This window comes from Leptinotarsa decemlineata, unplaced genomic scaffold, assembly GCF_025532065.1.
Source record: "Leptinotarsa decemlineata unplaced genomic scaffold, Ldec_3_MD MMD2_tig00001064_RagTag_RagTag, whole genome shotgun sequence".
NCBI classification, from domain to species: domain Eukaryota; kingdom Metazoa; phylum Arthropoda; class Insecta; order Coleoptera; family Chrysomelidae; genus Leptinotarsa; species Leptinotarsa decemlineata.
Window position 1 is genome coordinate 3,047,083 of NW_027412558.1, and position 25,865 is coordinate 3,072,947.

Genomic DNA, 25,865 nt, shown 5'->3' on the forward strand with positions numbered 1-25,865 from the left:
TTTATGATTCACGTTAGATGAATATCTAGCTTAACTTTTCATATACAACTATACCTCAACCACCCTTGGGGAATATCATGAACGACAGAAATCGATGAGCCGTCTTGCACCAAACTCCGCACACGCAGGAATCATAAAATTCGAAAGTTACTGCACACATCATAGGCCTTCGGGGGCTTATAACATCAGGTTTCTCTTAAGCTTCGCGTTAAATATACCAGAAAATGATACCTCAGCCCTCTTTCTCACTGTGGAAAGTTGAGAGTTGTGAACGATGTCATAAGTTCACTTACTAGGGAGGTATTCGCGTTCGCTTGATGTGAGAGTTTGCAGGAATTGAGAGATAACACCCGAAGACGATTGTGGAACAATCGAAACGTCGTGTACTGACTTGGCTTGGAATCTCTCCATTTATGAAGTTTTATTTTTTTTCCGATTGTTCTATTTTTCATTTTTATCTTATTTCACTGTAATTGCTTTTCAGGATTTTTTTGCATGATATAACTGTTATTTTCAGTTATTCTTTTTTGATTTTCCATTTGTATTGGTTCTTTCGGGGATTTCAAATCATTTCATATAATATTAGACAATGAAACTCCGAACTAATGAAATTCATCATGAAACATTGTCAATCACCTTCAAACAAACGTTAGACCCACTTACTCCTGACCTAACCTAACCTACTCAAAAAAGTACAGTGGAGTTAAATATGGAAATCTGGGTGGCCAATCTGTAGACCTCTCCTTCCAATCCGTCGACTTGAATAGTTATAAACGAAGAAATGTCGCTCTGATGAGCCAGAAAGAAACACCATTTCGACAAAAAACTTTCCTATAACTCGTTCATCCAGTGACTTGAAATATTTTCCTCTATTCAAGTTTGCTTTTAAAATAATGGTCTCGTGATATGGTCACCCAAAATTCCTGCCGAAACATATTTTTCCAAAATTAGGTGTGTATTTAGCGTGCCATATTGGTACTTGATTCACTTCAGTATCATACATGAGAAACGTGTGTGGTGTATATCCATCAGTCTACTATCAAGGTTTATTCGCAAGTGATTCATCCACCTTCTTCTGTTTCAGTGTGGTCAAATATGAGCTGCAGTCCTTGTGATTATGTGAAACATGTTCTTCCTTACGAATCAGTAGACAGTATAACAAAGCTGGATTACAACTGACGCGTTTTGGAAGGATCTTACAAAATTCAACTCTTGTGTTGAAATAATTCCTATTCAATTCATTTTCATTTTCAAAAGTGAATACCCCTAAAAACGTTTGTACAACTCACTTTTGATGCTTAGGACAGCTTGCAGATTTCGGTACTACAAACTCCAATTCAACAAGACAAAAATTAAATGAATAATAGTGAAGTTTTCCCCAACACCAAACCGTTATTTCAACACCTCGACACGTGTTTCGATCACCAAGTGATCATCTTCAAGAGGAATATCTTCAATTTGATCTTTCCATTTGATTTCTTTTCCCAAATGGCGTTCAGTCGCCATCTTGAAAGTTTGATCTGTAAATTTCACTTTTAAATAAAGTATTCATGCATCAATATCATTATCCCCAATTTCAATTTTTTTCAAAGAATAAAAGGGTGGGGGGACATTAAAAACGAGCACTGTATAAACGACGAGCACATCTATTATACTCCTCTGTGTTCTCTAAAATAACATCTCGGTAGCTATTAGTGTCGATGTGAGTGGAGCATCAAAGGATTGTTAACAAAGTGCCGTTGAGCTCCTCATTGTCAACATTTTGCTGAGAATATTGATTGATTGGCTCGCCAGGCATCCCGGCACTTCCCTTTGTCTACTATCGTTTCACAACTACCTTTTGTGAACCGGTAAATATGGAAATTGATTCAGAAACGATTCAATTCCATGCGCTGTGTTTACCAAACTGTATGGGCTTTCTTTGATCTGTGCTATTGGGATGAACAGTTGTGCTTTCCCGAGAGGTGAGAACGATATAGTCCTGTAGATCCATCGGGATAAAGAGGTGACTTCTCCCATCGTAATGAGAGGAAGTCAGAGGTGGAGGTGATAGATATTTTGCTATCGGAAATGGTGGCGAAATTAAGAGTATCACACATGATGTTAGGTGGATACATGATGTTGCAACAGACTGTTGGTTGACACTGAAAGTCACAGCATTCTGGAAATGACCTCTGACTGTATGCCTCCAACTGTTAACTACGAACTGCCTTATGAAGGACTGGATCCTCCGGGAGTAGGAAATATTAAGAGCAGATAGTTGTTGGTTCACAGATGGATCAGGTTCTGGTGCAGGTGTTTTTAGTCGCAGACCCAGGACAGAGATAATACCAACCTGCCTAGAAACTTATGCGACAGTATTTCAAGCGGAAATTCAAGCTATTGAATTGTGTGCCGAGAAATTGGATAAATCTAACCTCACACACAAGTCAATGAAAATATTCTCGGACAGTCAAGCGGCGTTGGAAGCTCTTGGCTCTTACCGAGCAACGTCTAAATTGGTAGCGAATTGCCAAAAACGACTCTCTCCGATAGAAAGACTTAACAAATTGTCTCCGGTGTGAATTCCTGACCATACTGGCCTGGAAGGTAATGAAGCTGCTGACTCTCTTGCAAACGAGGGTGCTGCAAACGGCTTCATCGAAGCAGAACCTGTTATTGGCATCGCTTTAGGCTTTGCCAAACAAACATTGAACACCTGGATGGCAAGAAAATTCATGGACTGGCAGAATCTTCCAGGATTGGCTCACTCCAAGGCGTTTATCCACCCTTCGAAGCTTGATACAGTTATTGGACTACAGTAGGGATGAACTATGATGTCTAACAGGCCTTCTTACTGGTCACTGTCATTTGAATCATCATATGCAGAGACTTGGACTGTCGGAAGACATTGCGTGTCTGTTTTCCAAACAGAGGCGAAACAGCAGAGGATATACTTTGTGCCTGCCCCGCTGGAAACCGAATCAGGTTCTTAGAGTTCGGCAGATCCGTTCTCTTATCATCTGACCTGAAATACCACTCACCATACAAGCTAATCGGCTTCGTTAAGAAGCTGGCTTTATTTGGCCGAGTATGAATAGGTGTGAGCCACAATAAACCCTTGCGGGTTGCGGTAGAGGGTCGAATAGACCCACTCACTCTTGACCTAACCAAATGTAACCTAGGTAAATATCTATTGAATCTGTTGTGGGAAACGAGAAGTGTCAAATTTATTGAAACTATCCGTTTCCCATCCTCAGGCTCATACAAACTAATGAGCCTGATGTAGTATTTCTCGACCACCAGAGCAAGACGATATTTGTCGTGGAGTTTTCAGCTCCTGGCAAGACGAATATCGTTCGAAAAGAGGAGGAAAACCGGAATATATATCGATATTTTCCTTTTGATCTCCGCAGACTCCTCCAGTTTTACATTATTGTACATAAATAATGCATAATGCAGATGAAAAGCGGTAGAGAAGAATAAATGAGCACCCCTACAGAGTGAGAATTTCAATTTTTGGGGTGTTTTTTCACATAGTTTTTCAGTTCTCTTTTGAATGGAATTTTCGGTCCTATTTGCTTCTGTTTCTGTGGGAGGGAGTAGAAACATTTCGGTCCAAGGTAAGGGTAAGCTTCCTGCATTATATTCTTCTCAGGTATGATGATGAAATAATTCAATTTGCGTTCCTATACCTACCTGGTATTATGATGGTGGTCTATCGGTAGAAGTTCATATTTTACAAAGTGTTGATAAATGATAACGTTTAGAAAATACAGTTTGAAAAGTTCTTCTGTTGAGTATCTTTTGGGTAGTTTCGAGTCCTGAGATGTAAGTTCTCAAAGCTGCAACACATGCTATAATACCGTAGGTTGAGTGGCTTTCTATTAGTGAGAAGTATATTATACGCAGTTGTTCGGTGTTATGAATAAAGGTAGGAATTTTCATTTTATATAAAATAGTTTTAAATTTTTTTATTACGAAGTTTATATGTACATAACATTTCAGGTTGTTATCAATGTATCCTCCAAGATATTCGTTCTGGACGAAGCAAACTCTTCGATTAGAAGAGTTTGCTTCATCCAGAACGAAGGTAGATTCAACGCAGAACAACTCGACCGCAATTAACTTTCACTTAGATTCACTGAGGAATGCTCGACGACAAGAACAATAGCCGCCGGTTGGCTTTTGGGGGCCCCCATGCAAAAATTCTGTTAGGAATAGTCACGATTGAACAATTAACCGATCAGAAAGAATAGGACCTAATGGCTGATTTTCGACCAAAAGAGGTCAGATATATGACAACATGGTTCGCTAGCACAGTAGTTCTTTCAAACAACTGTGCTAGCGAAACATCAAATCGAGAGGTGTAGTTTTTGAAATTCCAACATTCTTGTTCTTTGTTCTAGTTTGTACGAATGTATTTCGGAATGTTCACCATATTCTTATGGACATAGGTTAGTTTGTCCTACAATGCTTGCCTTTGAAATCCTGGGTATCACCATAGCATAAAATATGATGAAGCTATCTATTGTATAGCCCCATTTTATCCAGGTATCCTCCAAATGGACTCTATAAGTGGATAGTATTCGTTCTGGGTCAATCCCTGGTGTGAAAGCTGCACTTAAGGCTTTCAGATAGTTCTTTTATGAAGTAGCACACTATACCGTCGATTTTGGTATACCTACAGGTTGGGGCTTGATATACAGAGCTGATGATTGTTGCAGAAATTTCTGATTGGGTTATTCAATTCATGGTACCAATTCTTCGACAACTCAATAATCACTCACCTTTCACAATTCAGAACTTTGATGGTACAGTGGCATCTTCATTGTTCCATCTAGATAAGAGAGGTTCGATGCGAAATTGAAATAGTTAGGGGAAGAGTGAAATGAAATGAAAATGAGTTGTTAGATGATCAAAGTCGTTGTGAAATACATGACCAAGTAACTGCATGATTATAACCATGAACCATGGTGAAATTTTGGAATCTTTTGGAACTTTTGATGCACTGTTATCAAGAACTATGGAAGATTGAATTATGAGTACTGGAGAACAACGAAGATGTGAAGCAAAAGAATGTGAACGTTCTGTAAATGCGATGTGGATGAGTATTTCGGTGCCAATTCAGGAGCAGATGGCAACAAATGCAGAAAAAAGGCTTCAAAATTGAAGGATACCGAAATATAAGTGCTTTAGTTGGATCAACATAGATTTCAGGAATGCAAAATATGTATCGAGAGAAAAAATGAAGTTGAGCAGAGTAACTCTCACCAACAAACCCATTATGGAATAATTAGAAATAATCCAAGGTTCCAACCAAGACAGTATCTTGAGAGATGTTCCAGAACAAATTTCTCATAGTCGGACAGAAGAAAGTACGTCAAAATGAAAAGGAATTTGATGATATTTGATATATAATATTGTCATTCATATGATATCGATATCATATCACTGCACCATATCACAGTTTTGAAAACGTCAGTGGGATATGCAAAATTAGTAGATGTTTCACTGAGACTTCAAGTGAATTTTACATTTTGCCAATCGTCACAAGCTGAAAATGAAAATTGAAATGATTTCATACAGATGTGAAAGGTGTACATTCCAGATATTTTCCACACTGTATCAGTTACTCATAGTATTTTCACCAGGGCGAACTTTTCCACTAGTTTTCCACAAAAATCTTTACTTTTGCTTATATTCAACACGTTTCGCTTCAATACCCATCTTCATCGTTGTCAAAAGTTCAAATTTTTCGTGTGTAGACCTATTATAATGTGTACAAAAAGTTGAAATCTCTCAATTCTGTTCCAAGATGTCCCCACTCCAATTACAGATCACTCTTCCAACCCAAATTTCAGAAATAGCAAGTAATCCATTAGAAACTGGTCGTGACAGTATATATTCTACGAAAAACTAATTACTCAACCCTCAGGAGAATAAGCCATCAATCATTGTTTCCGACAATGAAGTAAATCATCTTGAAAAATGCCAGGATAAGTATTATGAATGTGCTGCACTGGTGTGGAACATGCGTCTCAGAAATGAGAAAGTATGTAATGTTTTCATTAAGATACTCACTGCTGAAATCGCCTTTGTGTTCAAAGCTCACCTGAAAAAAAGCAAAAATTGTTACTTGAACATGTTCCCAATTGAGATATCATTTGTTCAGACTTTACGAAATTTCATCAATCAATATCGCTCAGTCGAATGGAAAATGTATCAAGTCTTGTATCTGACCGGCAGTCATATGACCATTTGCGTAGAATTATGTGAATCATATCTTTTTTGACCAAGGCGTAATAATGACCAAATTCAACGTCTGCAATGACAATGACTGCATGAATATTATAGTAGTGGTCTGCTAGGTTGAAATGTTCATCTATTTCGAACCTTCCAAAGAGTTTCTTGCTTCCGCTAGAGGTTGAGTCTTGTTTGAAAATCATCAGTGTCTTTATTATATTGACTGGAGCCTCAGCTATACTTGTTTCCTTATAACAGTCAGTTAGTTTGGCGCATGTTTGACAATACAGTCGATCATCACCTGTTGAAAATTCCATTTTCAGATGATTTAACAGTAAGCTTTGCAAAATATTGAAATATTCAAAACCATTATTGGTTTCTGCAAAAACTTGTCAGTCGTATCCGAGGTTTGTTAAAAAATATGAATGTTGCTCTAGAGAAAAGTACATTCACTGATATATGATGGAAAATCAGGTAATTTTTCTTCAATATTTCTACCCGATATATTGATGTTATTGTAATCTGTTAATTTGAACGCGTTTTGACACGTTATTTTAGAGATAAGTTTCGAAAAATGAAGAAATATAGTATATCAGTGCAATTTTTTTTCAGTAACGATTTCCGATATTGACAAGAAAGTACTTCATTCATGAGCAAAATTCATATATTTTGACAAGCCTCGTAAACCAATCAAATAGTTCGATAACTGTTGATGGCAATTTGGGTTTTATTACCTTGCATAAACTTTCATGAAACTAGTTTTTTTGTAAAATCAATAATAAATAAGTATTTCTGTTGGAATCTGTTTAAAATCTGTTTTTCCGTTAATTAACTATCGCACCCTATAAACGACAACCCTCAGAAGTCGAAACTTGTGCGAGCTAAGGATTAACGCGGTCTTACCTTTTAACGTGTGATTCCTAACACGGGTTGGACAATAGCAAGTGAAGATCGATCGTTCAGACTAGGGCTTGAACCACCGACCAACACGGCAGTAAATTCGAGTGAGTGAACAAAGCACCCACGTCGACCGTACCAACCGACCGTATCATTAAGAAATATTGAACATTTATATTTTTCCTGAATGAGTAGCTCTATTGATACTAGTTATTCCTCATGAAAACATTACTCGATTCTGACTTCCCATTTCCAATTTAGCACAATTTAACGGACAAAACAAGGACTTCGATAGTAGACCACACCGGATTGAAGATTTGCTCGATCCTGGCATGATATATAGATCCTGAACGTGCTGAGCGTGCGTATTTCCCACAATGAACAAGAAAAAGAGGGTGTTCATTTTCTTTGTGAAAAGAGAACTGTGGAAAATGCTCTCTTAGGAACTTGTAGATCCCGGAAAACATGACTTCGAGAGTTTATCTTCGGGAAATTAATTTTATTACCTCTGATACCACGGAAACTGGCTATCATGAAAGGATTTTTCGTTTTGCTACGGATTGAATGATGTGTTTGGAAACGTATCGATAGTTTCATTGAACTATTGGAAGAGGTGTCAGCACCAACATATAATATTCAGAGATACATAAAAATAGAGACAAATATCAGAAATATCCTTGCGACTTCCTGAAGTCAATACATGAAAAACAGTGAATAAAATTTGATATTTCACCAATTGAAGCGATTGAGCTAGTGGGACATCTCTTGGACGAAAAACTACGCCAGTCCAGTAGTGAATCAGAAAATCATAAATTTGTTTCAAATTCTTGTATTTCAGAATAACTTCCACTTATGTGCAGGTTTTATTTTTGAAGTGGAAGTATAATACTAAAAATCGCTTTGAGTTCTTCGCTAGGTGGAATTTTTTTGAATAATCTGCAGAGAATAGAGTTCGAAATAACCAGCTGATAAATAGTGATACCGATACAAAGATGTTATATGTGAATCAATTTTGTTTCGCTGACGGAGGTGGGAATTTGGGTGAATTTATTAAATTTGTCAATATATTAAAATTGTCAAATTGAATTTGTAAGATTTGGCGAATTCATTGAAAATTATTCATTGAACAATACAGGCAGAATTTCATTGTCAGATAGATGAAAGTATGTGAGCTGAAACCTTGGAAAATGTGCAATGACGTTTTCTAAAGTTTCTTGCATTCAGAACTGATGGCATGTACCCTGCTACAGGAACTGACCACTCCACTGTCTTCCTTGGAGCAACGTAGAATTTCATCAAGTCGTATTGTGTTATTCAAAATTTTGCATTGCCCCATTGATGTACCCCCGTTACTAGAATAAATTAACTTCAAAATACCTCAAGCTGCTACACGTAGACAGATCACTTTCTATACCCCTTTTACTACTTTTCCAACTTTGGAAAAGTGTCTTCTATAAATTTGATGTGCGAAAATTATAATACCCACTGCAGTCAATGCGATATTAATTACGATCCACTGAAGACCATATCATCCAAAATTGAACAAACCGTCATCTAGCTTACTCTCTTCATTTCATGCTCTTCACAGGTTTTTCCGGGTTTTCCTGCAGCTGAAAAAGCAAATGCGCCACTGGAATCAATGAAGTCGCCCAGAGCGCCAATTAATTTTTATTGTTGTTTTTATTTTATTTTTATCGTTGTTTTAATAAAAATAATTATTTAATAGCTTTTTTACTTAATTCGATCATATATGTAAATGTATCTCTTAATTTGTTAAATTCCTAATATGTCAATCTTTCGTTATATATTTAGATTAAGTTGCCTTTATTTATACTGCATTATTATATTATATTGTCCTGTTAATGGATGGGCATACATTTTATTTCTCTTTCCTTTTTCTCCTTTATTTCAGTATGCTACGCTATCTCCCGTAATTTTTTCTCCAATCTTAAGACATAATCAATCCCATGAAAAAATGAGAAAACTCAAATAATCCTCATCAAGCAGCTAACAAGAATATTCCAGAATATTCCAGCTTTGTGATAATGAATCGTACCCGGTTAGGTTAGGTTATGTTAGGTAAGGTTAGGTTCGGTTAGGTTAGGTTGAGTTAAGTTAGGTTAGGTTAGGATAAATGCGCTTAACGCAAAAAAATATAAAAATATGCTAAACAACAGCCAAAGGAAGGCTATTTTGAGGGAGGGCAGCGCATACAGAACAGTATCGGCGGCAGCTATACAAGTTGTGACAGGTATTGCATCAATAACTTTACTAGACAATGAAAGAGCAAGACTCTATAGCAGGGGAAATGGGCACAAAAAACAGGTAAGGGATGAGGAAAGACAAATTACCATGGAAAAATTGAAAAGAGAATGGCAAAAAAACACCACAGACGGACCATGGACTCAAAACTCATAAAAAACGTAAAAAACTCATTGCAGGCACAGAAAGACTGAGTATCACCTCACCCAATTCCTGACAGGACACGGGTCTTTCGAGAACCATAAATAAGGTGAGAATAGAGAAGACCGAAAATCCAAAGTAACCTTACTGTGAAGCAGATGACTCACCCAAACACACAGTTTTTGACTGTGTGAGATGGGAGAGAAAAAGAATAAGCCTGGAACTTGATAGGAGAATACGCATCGACCCTGAAAATATTACAAAAAACATGATGAGAAACAAAGAGAACTGGGAAAAAATCCACGTATATATAAAGGTGGTCCTCTCCACGAAAGAAAGAGAAGAGAGAGAAAGACAGGCCCAAGAATAAATAAAAAAAAGACGCTAAAGAGACAAATGAAATGAATAAGGAAAGCAAAGAGAAGAACAGCCCCTGACACTGATGTATACCAACGCCATGGTGAGCCAGGGGAGAAGGAAGGGGGGTTTTAGTCATAGTAGCGCACGACACTACCAAGGCTGATTGAAAAAAGGCCTTGGTGCCATGCGGTTTCCCTCCAACAAAAAAAAAGGTTAGGTTAGGTAAGGTTAGGTTAGGTTAGGTTAGGTTAGGCTAGGTTAGGTTAGGTTAGGTTGAACAAAAGGTTAGGTTACGTTAGGTTAGGTTAGCTTGAACAAAAACTACTTTTTGTCGGCTTGTACGGGACGCCACAGAAATCTATAAACATACGGAAAACTACAACAGAAAAAAGGAGGCGGTAACAGATTTGGAATCCCATACTTAAAGTGCTATACATTAACAGATAATAACACTTCGGCCAAAAGCAACGCATCAACAACAGAGGCGGACTACCTGAGTCAACATAAATACAATCATGATGAAAACACCTCTGAAGAAGCCAGCCACCGTGCTAGCGAAACGTTTGGATGCAGTTTTAAACTACGACGGCCTTCAAACTTGAATGGAGATAGTGATATCTGAATAAATATAGTTTTGAAAACTAAAAAACACGCTTTTAAAGAACATCGAACTAAAAAGTTGAAAATATTTTTTTAAATAAGCGTAAAACAATAATGAACAAGACATACTAGTATTTTTGTGGCGACGGGCGCTTAATATACAAAAAATATGGCACACAGCGCTCACGCTTTTTTCACAACAATACTTTTATTTTTCGTTCGTTATTGTTTCAAGCTTATTCAAAAAAATATTATTCCTAACTTATCAGTTCAATGTTCTTTAAAAGCGTGTTTTTTAGTTTTCCAAACTATGTTTATTTTCCATTCTTTAGTTTTGTTTGCTATAAAAGCGTGTTTTTTAGTCTTTTTGAAATATATTTATTTTATCTAAACTTTGGGATCAATCAACCGTATATTTTTAGAAAAATGGCCATTCATACTTTCCGATTTCGGAGAGGAAGCCTGAAAATCAGTTACCAAGCTAAAGGCAGCAGGCGTGCGAAGGAGGGTTACAAATAAGGCAGCAGACGCGTGTGTTAATAAAAAAAAATACTTTTTTCAAGTGGAGAAATACATGTAAAGTGAGTTCGAATTATATCAAGGAGGTTACGTACAGCACCATCTGCCCGCAAATAGATCAAGCTATAATGTCGATAATTCTGTCAAATACAGATCCCGAGCTTGAGAGTTACAAACAAACAAACAAACATTCAAACATACATACATACATACACACATAAACAGAACAGCCTAAAAATCGCTATAGTTTATAAACCAAAAATCAATAAATGATCGTGTCACGATTCAGCAGATGAATATTTTTTTCTCTTTCAGGATAGTTTAAAAATATGAACGATAGAAATATTAAAATCAACAAAACATAAGGACAAAATGAGATGTTTCAATTTTTTTTCTGTCCAAAGTTTTATTCCTACCTGAAAGTGGACCCTCATTTGGACGTAGGATCTCTTTAACAATAACAACACTAAATTATTGGATTCTGAAAAATGTTTTTCACATTGTCGTTTTCAAGTCAGGAATACGGTTTTGTAGATTTCCCAACAATTCATCGGGGCTCCAAACGTATTGAATCTATTGAGAAATATTCACCCCAATAACTCAGCCAATCATTGGATGAAGTTGTGTCGCAGTCTGTCACCCTTGAACTGTCCGCTCCACCCCAGTTAACCAGCCGCTACATTGTAATGAAATTCGGTTAGCCCAGGTTTTCCCAAACTGGATTCTATAACCAAATAATGACTTTTATTGTTGATCCTGAACGGTTATTGCACCTTGCCTCGCTCTCAGCCGACCGTCTTTATTGGCTCGTAACCAGTTTACTTTCGACCGCATTTGACAGGTAATGGTAATTGCTTTCGAATATGAACGACACCCATTTCGGCTGATTATGTCTTTATTTCAAGACGAAATCGGCTCGATCTCTATTATTGCATTACCCGGGAAGATAGAGGCAGTTTTTGCTCGAACTTTCCTAATTTGTGATTGATAATTCGATATCAAGTATGATCATTCCTCTGGATATTTTTGTATATCACTCCCAGTATAATTATATCCTGAGATACTTTCGATTCGGGTCTGCCAGAAATTATCAGCCGGAAGAATTATGATATCGAAGAAGATAACGTTGTTTTCAACTTCCACCCTGATAGTTTAATAGATATTAGTGTAATAACAGAGATGGAACAAACACAGGTAGTGGCAGCAACGCAGGTAAAGGGAAACATCCATCCCTATAAATTGAGACACAGAGTTCGAAGTAATCAGTCTAGTTGAAAAAACCAGACATCACCAGAAGATGGCAAATGAGACTTTGCCGAAACGTTGTGAAAATAATCCTTATGGGGAGAAAATACACAGAACACGGAGCGAAACCCGAGGACAAATATATATATTTATATATTTTGTGGAATATTAAAATGAATATACTGAAATATTAATCTTTTTTTGGTATTTCATGTTGTCATGGTGAGCGCCTTACTCACTTCCCAAATCTCTCGGTAGAACTTTCGCCAATCGGGACCTGGCACAATCGGCCTTCGTCAACTTTATCAAATCCCGAGCACACAATTCTCATCTTGACGTTGGTAAAAATGAACTGACCCAAATGGCTCTGTTTTGATTAAATTTAATGAGCATTCAAAGCAGACTCCTGAAAGCGAACAAAAGAGAATAGATTCTTCATCATGAAAATCTGAGTTGACCCCTTTTCCAGTAAACTCCCAAGCTACAACTTTCTTGTCGGTCAATTACTATCCAACCTGCAGATAAATCAACTGACGGGCCATATCTATGAACGGAGGCTAATCAAGGACCTGCTATGGGTAGCCAGTAAATCAACTTATCTAGGCTCCACCGCCTATTAAACATGATAAGCCAATTTGAATTCATAGAAGTAATATACCCACTACACTCGCTAATTAATTTCCCCACTTGTATGTAATGATTGGCCGTCAAAAGTGGAAGTAAACAAGGAGTCGGAAAGTTTAGATTGGATTTACGGTGGTTGGATTATCTGAAGGTGGGAATCCTTCTGATAATACTGATACAAGAGTTGCATGTAACTGCTGAAAAATGTTTTGACTTTTGAATGTCTTACCTTCTTTTCTGTCATGAATTTATGGGATATGTGAAGCTTGCCTGACAAATATTTTAAGGCCTTGAGTAGCAAAATCAGTAGCTGATTCTGGAATATATTGGAAAGAAGTTACTGGTTATACTCTTCTTTTAAAATCTTGGCAACTGAGACCATGTAAAAGCTCACTTCAAATGCATTCGAAACCTTTTTTCAACCCACATACTATCAATAGAATATGAAGTCCATATGGAAGTTAAAACTGAAAAGGTATAGAAGTGGATGTTCTCATCAAACTAGAATTCACCAACTAGCTGGTATACCTGGCTTTCCTCAGGTAGTTATGAAATTGGTTGGTGATTGGAATAGAGGGATTAACTTCAAATTGAACGAGGTAGACCGATCTTGCTTTCTATATCCCTATCAGTAGGTAGCCTTATCCACAAAATGAAGAGCTTCATATGGTTCAGAGCATTCAACACTCTTCTGGAATGTTTCACAATGATATAGAACGTTCTAGAAAATTTCAGAGTGAGTCCATACATTCTAAGATACTTCAGAATGTTCCAGTATGTTCTGGAGAACTCTCTAATGTTCTGGACTATCTTGAGCTTTTCTTATGGACGAAACTTTTATGTTTCATATCTTCAAAGACTCAGGTAAAAACGAGTACCTTCTCCTCAAGTGATGGGATACAAAAAGCTTATAACTTTCTTGGTCATTTTGTCGTTACCTGGATCCATTTGGATCACTGTAGAATATTTTGGACTGCTCAAGCATCTTCACCTTATAAATCTCCTCGATCTTTCCACAGTAACCAGGTATGTTCCTGTCTATTTATGAACAACCTACAATACTCTCTGTACTCCAAAATGTTCCTGAATATTCTGGAATGTTGTGAAATGCCTGAGAATATTCTTGGCTACTTTGATTCCTGGAGGGCGGAACCTTCAGCCCGTATCTCTAGAAATCTTTCAGCTAAAAAGGGCAACCTTTTTCATAGATCACCTTGAAAGTTTGCAGTTCCCTGAACTGGAGCGTCCTGAAGTTTGACCAAATTTCAGAAAGTGATGTTATTGTATTATTCAAGCTTCTTCACTGACAGTTCCAAGTCGCCCAATTATCACTTTCCATTAACTCCCACCCGAAAAATAATCATCGCTCTACATTTGTGCCATAAACTCTCCTAGAGTAATTTTCCACTCGAAGCACACAATGGAATCCTTTCTGCTAAACGAGCGACATTCTGGCCTGTTGATGAGGGAAAACCTGTTTCCAGCCGCAATTTTCCTGCAAAGTTTTTCATCGACTTTTTCACGTATGCTCCGCCGTTTCCCATCTTACCCAATAATTTCGGGCAGCTCGGCCGAATTGAATCCGGGGCAAACAAATTCTTATCAGATTCAATGCGTTTTTATACGGATTTTCTGAGGGGTTATTATGGGAAGGGGTGGGAGAATTTGTGGTGTAGCTGAAAGAAGATTACTATGTCATGCGGATTACTATATCACGAGGACTGAGATTTGTTGTTTTCAATAACCGAAGAAGACCACGGCAAAACCCGGAAGCCAAACAATGATGTTTGTCTTTAAGTTGGAGATCTAGGCTATAAAAAGGCTATAAAATTCCCTATTCGAAACTGATTTAATAAAGGAAAAAGATTATTTTTTTGTATTTTCACTGCAATTTCATTGTAGGAAAAAAGCGAGTATTCTACGAATCCAATAATATAAAGTATCAGAAATTTGACTGCAAAAGTCATAATTTGGAGTTCGCTGCAAGTTGAGGTTGTTTATGTCCCAATTGTTCATGAACTCTATCACTCTAGACTAAGTTCGGTGTGGTATCAACGAATAATTATCTTCGAGCTTGTTACAGCTGGTATCATACGAAATATAGAACTATGTTCACATTGTTTCTGATTTTCACAAAATATATCAATCCCTGATTCAACCCAACCTTTTCCTGATATTCAAATAGCCAATACTTCGGATATCAGGATCTGTATTGGACAGTGTACACTTCGACATGTCTTAATGCAACTGTGAGTGAGTTAGTGAATAAAACCTTCCCAGATCGGTAGTAAGGAAGATGAGGGACTATTTAATAGCCCACTAGATCACCTGGTTTCAACCCGTTATACTTTCCGTGGATTTATTTGAATGATAAAGTCCATAGTAATATATTTGACAGTATTTGCGACTTCAACAGCCGAATTGGGCAAGAAATTCAGGATTTTATACTTGTAGTAGAAAATTCCTGAGGACTTCAATACAGGATCACTATATAGCGGACAAAAAAGAAATATTTGATCAGTCACAGCTAGTTTTTTTTTGTTCGTTTCTCAGTAGTGAATTCAATGCAAAATTTCCATGGAGTTGATTCTACTTGTTTCAATCTGTGAAAATCACAGTAACGTTTGAAATTATCTTCAAATATTACATAATGTATCACCTCGAAGTAGATCGATGCATCATTTGATAAATTTTTAGTATGAAATCAGAAAGATTTCTTCATTAATTTGAAAACATATGAAAACATAATATGCCCTTTGTCAATCTAACGACCTAAGATCACCCATACCAGCCTCTACTCTAGTCAAAGACTCTATATATTATAATGGTCTCGAAATGTTTAATCATTTACCTGACCATATTAAAATTTTAGAGGATAGCTGTGTATTTCGAAAATCAGTAGAAGACTTATTATGTGGTAGACCCTAATATAGTTCAGAAAAGTTCTATGAGGACCGCTTTCTCTAATCTATTTTATCAACTGTATTTTTTATCAAACAAAGTATGGTATACTGTATTTGAACATTCTGAATCACGTTTCTCCATCATCTCAGATGGCGTGTTACTGTTTCGCTTCGATAGGTTACAACTCTCAGTAACACGTCTTGATAATGCCATCTGAGATGATGGCGAAACGTCGACTATCGAATAGTACACAAATTCAACTTTATTTTTGGAAAAAATTGAAAAAGTGTATTTCTAGATTGAATTTAACAAAAAATCACTTGAAAAAGTTGTGTCTACGGCAATTTTATATCCATATGCCAAATTTGATGCAACTGGGATAAAGTTAACATTTTGCTTATTTTTGACAGATATCCCCTTTATTTTAAAAAACTAGTTCGTTTAATTGTCATCAATTCATGTATATATAACAAACTCATCATTGAGTTCAACTTTTCCAATAAATTTGGACTCATACGAACATTTTTAGAAAGAAATTAAAAATGTGCTATAAAAAATTTAAAATGACTGGTGCAAAGTTTCAATCACTTGGCTATTTTCTCAAACAAACGTCAGTACCTTCAATTTTGAAAAAGCAGACAACTCAAAAACTGCAATAAGTATTATTAAAATTACTAGAGTTGGAATTACATTAAAATTTCAATATTCAGTATTTACAGATTATTTATAAACACTAACTAGGGCGGTAGGGATGTTCAATCACGTTGAATAAAATTTCTAAGTAGGTCTTGACAAACAAAATGCATGCTATGGTAGTATCAAGTTGTTGATTTACTTGTTGAATTTTCAACAGTTATTGTTGCAATAATGTTGTCTCTTCAGGAAAGAACAGAAATAGTTTTAATATGTGGTGAGAATGCACCATAGCGGCAAGTAGCTAACATTTTTAATGAACGCCATCCAGGAAAGAATGTTCAACATACTACTTTGTCAAGGATAATGTCAAAATTCAATATATATATATATATATATATATATATATATATATATATATATATATATATATATATATATATATATATATGCTTATGTTTATGATAACTGATGAAAATTTGTAGCTTTGTCAATAAGACCTAGTGTTCTTTGGGCAATAAAGCATATTATTATTATTATTTCACTTTCTTGAATGTGAAATTCAAACCCATGAGTTCAAGAGGAATAACATGATTGAAAAAAATCCGAAAGACGGTTGACCCCGCAGGACATGCTCACGACTTATCGGAAAGTTGAACATTCAACTTGAATAATTGAGGGGCTCTACTCCTTCGTTGGTCGTCTCTAGGCCTCCAGACTTCCAAATCGCGCCCTGCAATCAGACGATGCCAGTTAAATTTGTACATTGCGAAATTCCAGTTCTACTCATTCTCCCCAAACAAAAGTATCCATCGCCAACGTACAGAAAAAATGTCTATTCATAACAGTTTGCCACAATTCCTGAAACAATATCCACACGAAACCCAGAGTATTATGTTTTCTATCGTCTCCTCGGTTAGGCAAAAACTCCACGAAAATCCATAGAGACGGTCTGAAATTGACACTCGACTATATTTGCAAATTATATTAGGATTTTCCGCTGAATGTTCCTGAAAAATGGAATGAATATTTGCATAGTGCAAACGGAATAGTGCTCTATAGTGAAACAGAATGAATGAGATTATAAATGAGCTCAAAATAAAAGCTGAAATTTTGATTGAAAATCATCTACATACAAGAATATCTTCAATATTCCGTCTTCGACAATTTGGTTATGGCGACCTCTGTGAAGTACATGTTGAAACTTTCCTAAAAGTGAATGTTTGAATACTTCCCACATCTCATTCCGTTCGAATATTAGCCATAATAAACAAAACTTTCTACATGCAGAAAAATTCTGAAAATTATAGAGCCAATAATACTCTTTCCTTCGTTCGATGCACCATTTGCAAAGTGATTTCATAGATAGAAATGGATAGATTTTTTGGCGTGAAATTGATCTTGGAAAAGCACTCCCTTCTCTTACGCCGGAACAAAACGCTGTCTCCCGACTCGCGTTTCGATAACCCAGTAGCATCATCAGTAGATAATAAATACCAGTCTTCATGATCTACCAAGAGAACCAAGATCATACACTCTGCATGATATGTAGGCAGCACAGAAGTTGAGCAGATATTATTTTTGTAAAACCATCTTATTTATTTATTTCATGTAAAGAAATCATAAGCACCCAGTTGCTTGGTTTTTGCACAATTTTGTTCCAGACATTTTGAACTCGAAGATGAGCCCAGAAGTTGTCGACTAGGACGAGGAGCTTGTTTTATTCAATGTCAAAGCTGTAATTTTTTCCCTCAGTTATGCAGATACTCATTTATTCCCGGTAATTTGTTCAAAACTTCGTTTGAATAAAAAGTATTTTTGTTTCAGGGTTTTGAATTGAATTCTATCAATGTTCGAAATTTTGTTATAGTGAATGTGTTATATGTGAATGTGATATAAAAAAAATGTGATATGAAGGATCAATCTATGATTTGAGTTGATTTTATTTTAGAAGATGTTATACAGGGTCCTGCAACAGTGGGGCGGTGTTCCATATCTCTATATAGGAAGCAGATAGGAATCTTATTTTCTATAATATTACCTTATTGCTCGAGCTCGACGAAATAAAAATATTGGCGGTCACACAGGGTGTTCGATTTTTTCTGGGCGGATCCCAACTGTGTCTTTTTAAATGGCAACCTATATTTTTTATCGCTTTTTCGGTTTCTTCATAGAAAATAAAATAAACTTTATGTATATCTGCACTTCGAAAATATTGATGGTGTTCGAGATATCTAGCATGACAGGTTTTTTTTTCCAATATTCGTCACTCAGAATATTTGAAATTATAAAGTGGTGCCAAGTCCAGTTGAAATTTTTTTTTGGTCGAATATTCTACATTGGTAACTCTCTCAAACGATATATCTGAAATCGACCTGTGATATACAGGGTATGAAAAACCGCTTGCCAAATATTGTAAATGAAAATTTGCAAAATCTTCCTTATATTAAATGGAACACCCTGTATATTATTGATCCATAAGAAGCGCCAACGAAACCTCTACAAATTTCATTAAGTATTCCCTATGGCTAGTTTTTCTTAAATGAGCATTTCTTTCGAAAAATGGTCATTTTTTCAAAGCGAAATCCATTTGACGACTGATAAGAATATACAAAAAATACCCTTTCCTTAAAATATCGCCCATTCCTAAAATTACCTGTTGCTAGATAAACAAGTTGCGAATTACACCACAAAATGGATGTTCTTGAATAGTTACAATAATTTCAAAAATCTCGGAATTTGTGCCATATTCTTTCGGTCTAAAACAACCTTTCAGCGAATGAAATATTTATTGGAAATCAAGTAGTCTGGCAAATGACACAACAAAATATTTGGCTGCAAATGAATATTGAAATTTTTAGTCAATCGTGAAGTTGAACTGTCGGTATAATTTCATCAGAATGTTGTTATCAAAAAGTGATTTGATAGATATGATTTTCATATTAGGTGAATCAGACAGGAATTGTTTATTGGCATGTAGAATTTATTCTCAACGGTATCCAGATAGAAAGCATCCAAATGAAAGATCTTTCCGAAAGGTCTTGGGACGATTCGTTGAAACTGGATCTATTAATTATTCCAAACATGAGCGCATCAAGCCAGCTACTAATGAAGATAATGAATTGCAAGTTCTTCTTGCTGTTGAAGAAGATCCTAGTAGGAGTCAACGACAAATTGGGGAAATAGTGGATATAAGTGAGAGATCAGTGCAACGAGTATTGAAGAAACATCGCTTGCATCCATACCACGTTCAGTTACATCAAGAACTACTGTATGCTGATTTCGAGAAAAGAGTGAGATTTTGCAATTGGGCCATGAACAAAATTCGTCGAAACGAATATTTTTTCAATAATATTTTATGGTCGGATGAATCGACATTCCATAAAAATGGATTTGTAAATCGACATAATTACCATTATTATGCGACAGAAAATCCTCACTTATTGAGACAGGTGGATTATCAACATAGGTGGTCGATAAATGTCTGGGGAGGCATCATTGGAGAATATGTAATTGGTCCATACTTTTTTGAGGGACATATGAATGGTGCAGTGTATCTCAATTTCTTACGAAATGATTTACCAGGTTTGTTAGATGATATTCCTCTTGACCTCCGCAATAGAATGTGGTTACAACATGATGGTGCACCTGCTCACTATTCGGCAGAAGTGAGAGATCATCTAAATGAAGTATTTCCCAATAAATGGATAGGACGGAATGGGCCTGTACGGTGGCCCGCTAGATCACCAGATTTGACGAAACTAGATTTTTTCTCATGGGGATACATAAAAAATATGGTTTACGTTGAGCCATCAACTTCTCCCGAAAATATGCGACTTAGAATAACGAATGCTTTTCGCAGCATTACACCAGCTGTCTTGCGCAGGGTAGAACAGTCTTTCAAACATAGACTTCAGCTCTGCATTCAAGAAAATGGAAGACATGTTGAACATATTTTATAAAAGTTTCATTATCAACCTTAATTAAACTCTCCCTTTTGTAGCTCTGAATGAATATAATAACATGAAAAAAATAGTTATTTATAATGTTTCTTTCTTTTAACTTGTTTGGTTTGATATTGCACGATTTATGAGTGAAATTCTGCATCCAATGAAAAAATAATTTTCCATTTAGCAAAAAGTGATAGGTACATACATTTATTTCGTTAAAAAATATTTGTTTGGACACCTTCTAATGTACACAATTGAAACAAGATATCTTTCGTATATTTTTATCAGTCGTCAAATGGATTTCACTTTGAAAAAATGACCATTTTTCGAAACTCATTTAAGAAAAACTATTGAACTTAGCCATAGGGAATACTTAATGAAATTTGTAGAGGTTTCGTTGGCGCTTCTTATGGATCAATAATATACAGGGTGTTCCATTTAATCTAAGGAAGATTTTGCAAATTTTCATCTACAATATTTGGCAAGCGGTTTTTCATACCCTGTATATCACAGGTCGATTTCAGATATATCGTTTGAGAGAGTTACCAATGTAGAATATTCGACCAAAAAAAAATTTCAACTGGACTTGGCACCACTTTATAATTTCAAATATTCTGAGTGACGAATATTGGAAAAAAAAACCTGTCATGCTAGATATCTCGAAAACCGTCAATATTTTCGAAGTGCAGATATACATAAAGTTTATTTTATTTTCTATGAAGAAACCGAAAAAGCGATAAAAAATATAGGTTGCCATTTAAAAAGACACAGTTGGGATCCGCCCAGAAAAAATCGAACACCCTGTGTGACCGCCAATATTTTTATTTTGTCGAGCTCGAGCAATAAGGTAATATTATAGAAAATTAGATTCCTATCTGCTTCCTATATAGAGATATGGAACACCGCGCCACTGTTGCAGGACCCTGTATAGAGAGCAATTCTTTAATGTCTTCCCCTTTTATTTTTTGAACGGGTCAATCAAAAAATTGAAAATGGCGACTTGGCGCCATTTGGACAAAAATTAAATAAAAAGAGGGGTCTTGTGACACGTCATTTTGAAGCTCCTGAAGAATCTGTTTTGTTTGAAAAAATCTGTTTTTCCGTTAATCAGCTGTCGCCCCATACGAACGACCACTCTCAGAAGTTGATAAACTTGTGCGAGCTAAGGACTAACAAGGTCTTACCTTTTAACGTGTGATTCCTAACACTTCACAACCCTAGAATATGAAGTCAATATCTTCACCTACTACAAAATGGCGGAACATTCAATAATTTCCTGAAGACAAACACATTAATATCGATATTTCTAGAGATATTCTTTTTTATCTATCATATGGCAATTCTAACAACCCGATAAGGTTTGTTAAGTTCTTTTTTGTTTATAAAAACGACAAAAAATGTTAGTACGACAATGAACATCATTGTTCAGTTAAAATATTCTCATTTAGTTTTCGGTTTTACTAGTAGAAAGGTACCACGTCAACAATCTCTGAAGTGGTCAATTCTCGTCCATTGGAAAGAAAAATTGAAGCTTTCAATTTTGTTTTCCGAATATTCCTATGTGTAGAGAATATTTGAGGAAACTTGTATCCAAATTCACAACTACCGGTAGTGTACATAACAAAAAGCCCCCAGGTCATCCGTCCATTCCGGGAGAACAGCAAGTACAAATAATTGGTGGGATGGTAGTAAATCCTGAACAGTCTACTTATTCCGTCGCGAATGTTGGTAAGGTGTCTCCTTCCACTGTGTGGAGACTTTTGGAGAAGAATAGGTATCATCCATACAAAATTAAAATGATACACCCATCAACTGAAGATGGCCCTGATCGAAGAACAGAATTCTGTGAAATCATGACAGTAACTATTGCAAAGCATCCTACCTCTCTCCACAATATTTGTTTCAGTGACGAATGTACATTTTTTTAACGGCAATGTTCATAGACAAAATTGCCCTTATTGGAGTGACACCAACCCTCACGTTTTCCGGGAAACACGTACCCAATATCCAGAAAATATTAACGTTTGGGCAGGAATATTGGGAAACCATATTGTAGGACCTCTATTTATTGATCAAAATTCAATAGGAGAATTGTATTTCGATATGCTAGAAACTACTGTTGACCCTCTCATCACTGAAATCATCGCAGCGAATCCTAATGAATTCGATATGGATAATGTATTCCAACAAGATGAAGCACCACCACAATAGTAAAAAACTATTTGGATACTACTTCTCCCGTACGTTGGATTGGCCGTCAAAGTCCTACAGAATGGCCAGCCCGCTCGCCAGATTTGATACCTTTGGACTTTTTTATGGGGCTATTTGAAGCAAAAAGTGTACGAAACTGAACCTGCTTCAATATTGGGCATACGGCAGAGAATAAGAAATATTTGTAGAGATATTGACGTTACTCTGTTCGAAAATGTTCGGCGTGAAATATCGGATAAGCTGCTTGTATGTCAAGAAATTCAAAGCAACCATTTCGAACATCTTCTGAACTGACCTCGAACTTATTACCTCATATTATGTAGTTAAATGTCAATGTATTCAGGCAATTATTAAAAGTTCCACCGTTTTGTAGTAGTTGAAGATATTTTCATTGTCAATTGTCATTTCAATTCAATATTTTGACCCGTTCAAAAAATTAAAGGGGTGGGGGGCATTGCACTGTATATGATAGAAGAAATTCTACTTACAAACAGCCATGAGAATATTACTCTTACATTACGAAAACGTTCAGTTTGTGATGAAAACTTGTTATCGTATTATCATGTAGTTCCACCATCATTTACAAGGAAGAAGCTATATTTCCAACTCCAAAAAAAATGTGTTGAATCTCTTTATGATTTTTCGTCTGTACTTTGTACTGAGAAATCTATTTTATAACAATCTGACGGTTACAACAGCCAGATGCAAAACATCCAAAACATACGAAATTGATTGGCGTGGTTCAGAATTATTCGAGCATTCTCCATGAAATTCAAGAGTCAAATATTCCCTTTCACCATCAAATAATATTCTAACAAATTGAGAACATTCTCCTTTTCAAGTTGGCTAGTTAATAAGAGTCACTCACTTTTTTGTTACATTTTCCAAAAAATAAAACTCGCAAGTTATGACATTCTTTCCAGTCACATCCAACTTTATGAAGAGAAGTTTTATGCATCATCGCCATAACCCTTTTCTCACAGGAATATAAAAAGCACCGTTTCCCACCTTCATTTCCTGTTTCCGGGTGAATCCAAATTGGAAGAAATTCGTGGACAGGGAACACCAACGAGTGATAAATGATACGTATAATAACCAGCCTAGAAACATGTTCCAAAAGTGCTCCAGTTTCCACGAGAAAATCCCCACAGAAGTTAACGAAATGGCTGATGTCGCAGGGAGGCTTTCAGGTTTTCGACTCTCCCACTTTCGCGTTCAAAACAGAGTTGCCTGTGGGGATTTTAAAATGATGGTGGTTCCTTTTTTTTGAAGTGTGGAAAAGCGGTAGTTGGATTCGAATAGTTTTATTATTCTAGTAACTACAGGAAATGTCTGCTAGTGTTTAATTTTATCCTATAGTGGAAAAATATCAGATGATTACTTTGTTGAACTACGATTATAATTATTATTATTATTCTCATAGAAGAGTCAGCTCAAGAAGTTGGTTTCAGGTCGCCAATATTTTCAATAGCTGTGTTCTACTGAAGGAAAACCCGAGAAAATCTTTAGCAATTGAAAATCCTGTTCCATTACCCTGAAGTATCCATGAAAAATAATAATCTCCAACAATACAATGCAAACTTTGACAATAGTGGTTTCAAGTGTTTCACAAGGAACTTTCACTGTGACCTTTAGTATCCTCAGTTTTCATCAATGATTTATCTGAACATATGCAAACTGTTAGGTGCTAGGTTAATTATGCAGATGCGGTGATTATTAACATGAATGATGATTTGAAATCAAATGATAAAATAGTTTATTTCCTCCACAAATGCCCCACCAGCTGTTCAACAGTCGAGACGGGAGTGGGTATAAAGAAAGAAGAAAGGAGTAAATTAATTTGCGAATATTTTATTGATGATTGTTATGGAAAAGAGAGCGTCGTTCAGAAATAAAGAAAGACAATAATTTTTTTAACAATAATAGAAGGTAAAGAGAAATTGTAACGAAGATTCAGTTCTAACTTTCGTGACCAATCTACAAAATTTGATTTATTCACAAGGAAAAATAAATTATATTAAAATGAAAGATTTTGTCACATTGACTCCTTCGTTGTTTAATTCAACTGATGAATTATCTACCCTCTAGTATGCATACCGTCGGTTCACAGTTGCTCAAAGGTAGCAAAGTTTTTAAAATTTCAACACAATACACTAAACTAATATAATTGATACTAAGTAAAAGTACATACTTTTCAGATAGATGAAGTGGGTAACGCAGTAACGCTGACAGTTTTGGTAGTGTTACTTCTGTGATGCCAATACGTCCCGTTCAGACCAAAATGAACGATAAAAAGGAACAATATTACCTTTTTTGAGACATGTGGCTTACGATCATCAGCTTTTATGTCGCTACCAACAGTGGTGAAGGCCTAAAAATTCATACATGTCTGAACATAATTTCTTGCAAGCAAGAAGGTCGTATCAATTAAACACAAAATGTTTGTTCATACCTGAGTTGGAGTGTGGCCTTTCGAGATGTCCGAGTTCTTCGACAAGGTAAACTTCAATTTGAAAGTTTCGAGTAATTCCTACATAAATCCTACGACACTAGATAATTGATTATCTCCTCTGAGATAAATCAATTGTCGATTCAGGAACACTTTGAAACCTTCTTTCAAATCCGCAAAATTGCGATGTTCTTCCCGTGTCTGGTCCAAAACCAAGAAAAGAAGGAAGAGACGTTTTCTTTCTGAAGTTTCCAAATGTCGAAATGACATGAGCTGTCATAAAAGACAGATGAATTGTTTGCAGAAAAAAACGATATCTTGTAAATAAACTTTGTGAATCTGCCTATTCCAGCAAAGATACGAAGACTCGTTTCATATTCCTGACATATACAGGGTCATAATAAATCGTAATACGAAATAAATTATTTTTGTTATATTTTGAGTAAACTATGAAATATGTGGAATTTTATAGACTTTTCCTTTCTTCATTATAAAATCTACTGGGGGTTTACTAAAAATTGAGGTAGTGATTTTGAAACCGTAACAAGTTCACTTCTATGTAATAACAGTAAATCACATTAGAAACGTTTTTATTCAACATTCCTTTGAAGATAATTATGCACCACACCAGGAATCGAAATTAATGATGAAAATTTGAACGCAACAGACACTACACATTTTTTGGAAACATATAAAAAACTCCCCCGTATGCCAAAAACCGGAAAAAATTTCGACAACTTCAAATTTGAATTGACAAAGTTTTTCATTATTAAATGTTATTATCAAACAGATAGTAAATATTGAACACATTTCGGTTCTGGTGCAGATGTTTTTAGTCGCAGACC

General features: G+C 35.9%; 1 protein-coding gene and 1 long non-coding RNA gene across 3 annotated transcripts in view; both read right to left on the reverse strand.

The window, feature by feature from the left end:
• Window positions 1-25,865, reverse strand: part of Hs3st-A (Heparan sulfate 3-O sulfotransferase-A) — a 202,767-nt gene that overhangs the window by 155,807 nt on the left and 21,095 nt on the right. The gene's annotated exons all lie outside the window — the stretch shown is intronic.
• On the reverse strand, window positions 16,293-25,286 carry LOC111514583 (uncharacterized). Of its 2 annotated transcripts, none has more exons than XR_002723390.2 (4): window positions 25,024-25,286; window positions 24,763-24,942; window positions 17,235-17,420; window positions 16,293-17,143 (listed from the first exon to the last, which is right to left on the reverse strand). It is a non-coding gene; the product is annotated as an uncharacterized lncRNA (long non-coding RNA). The 2 variants fall into 2 exon arrangements; XR_002723389.2 differs by having other exon boundaries at window positions 17,197-17,420.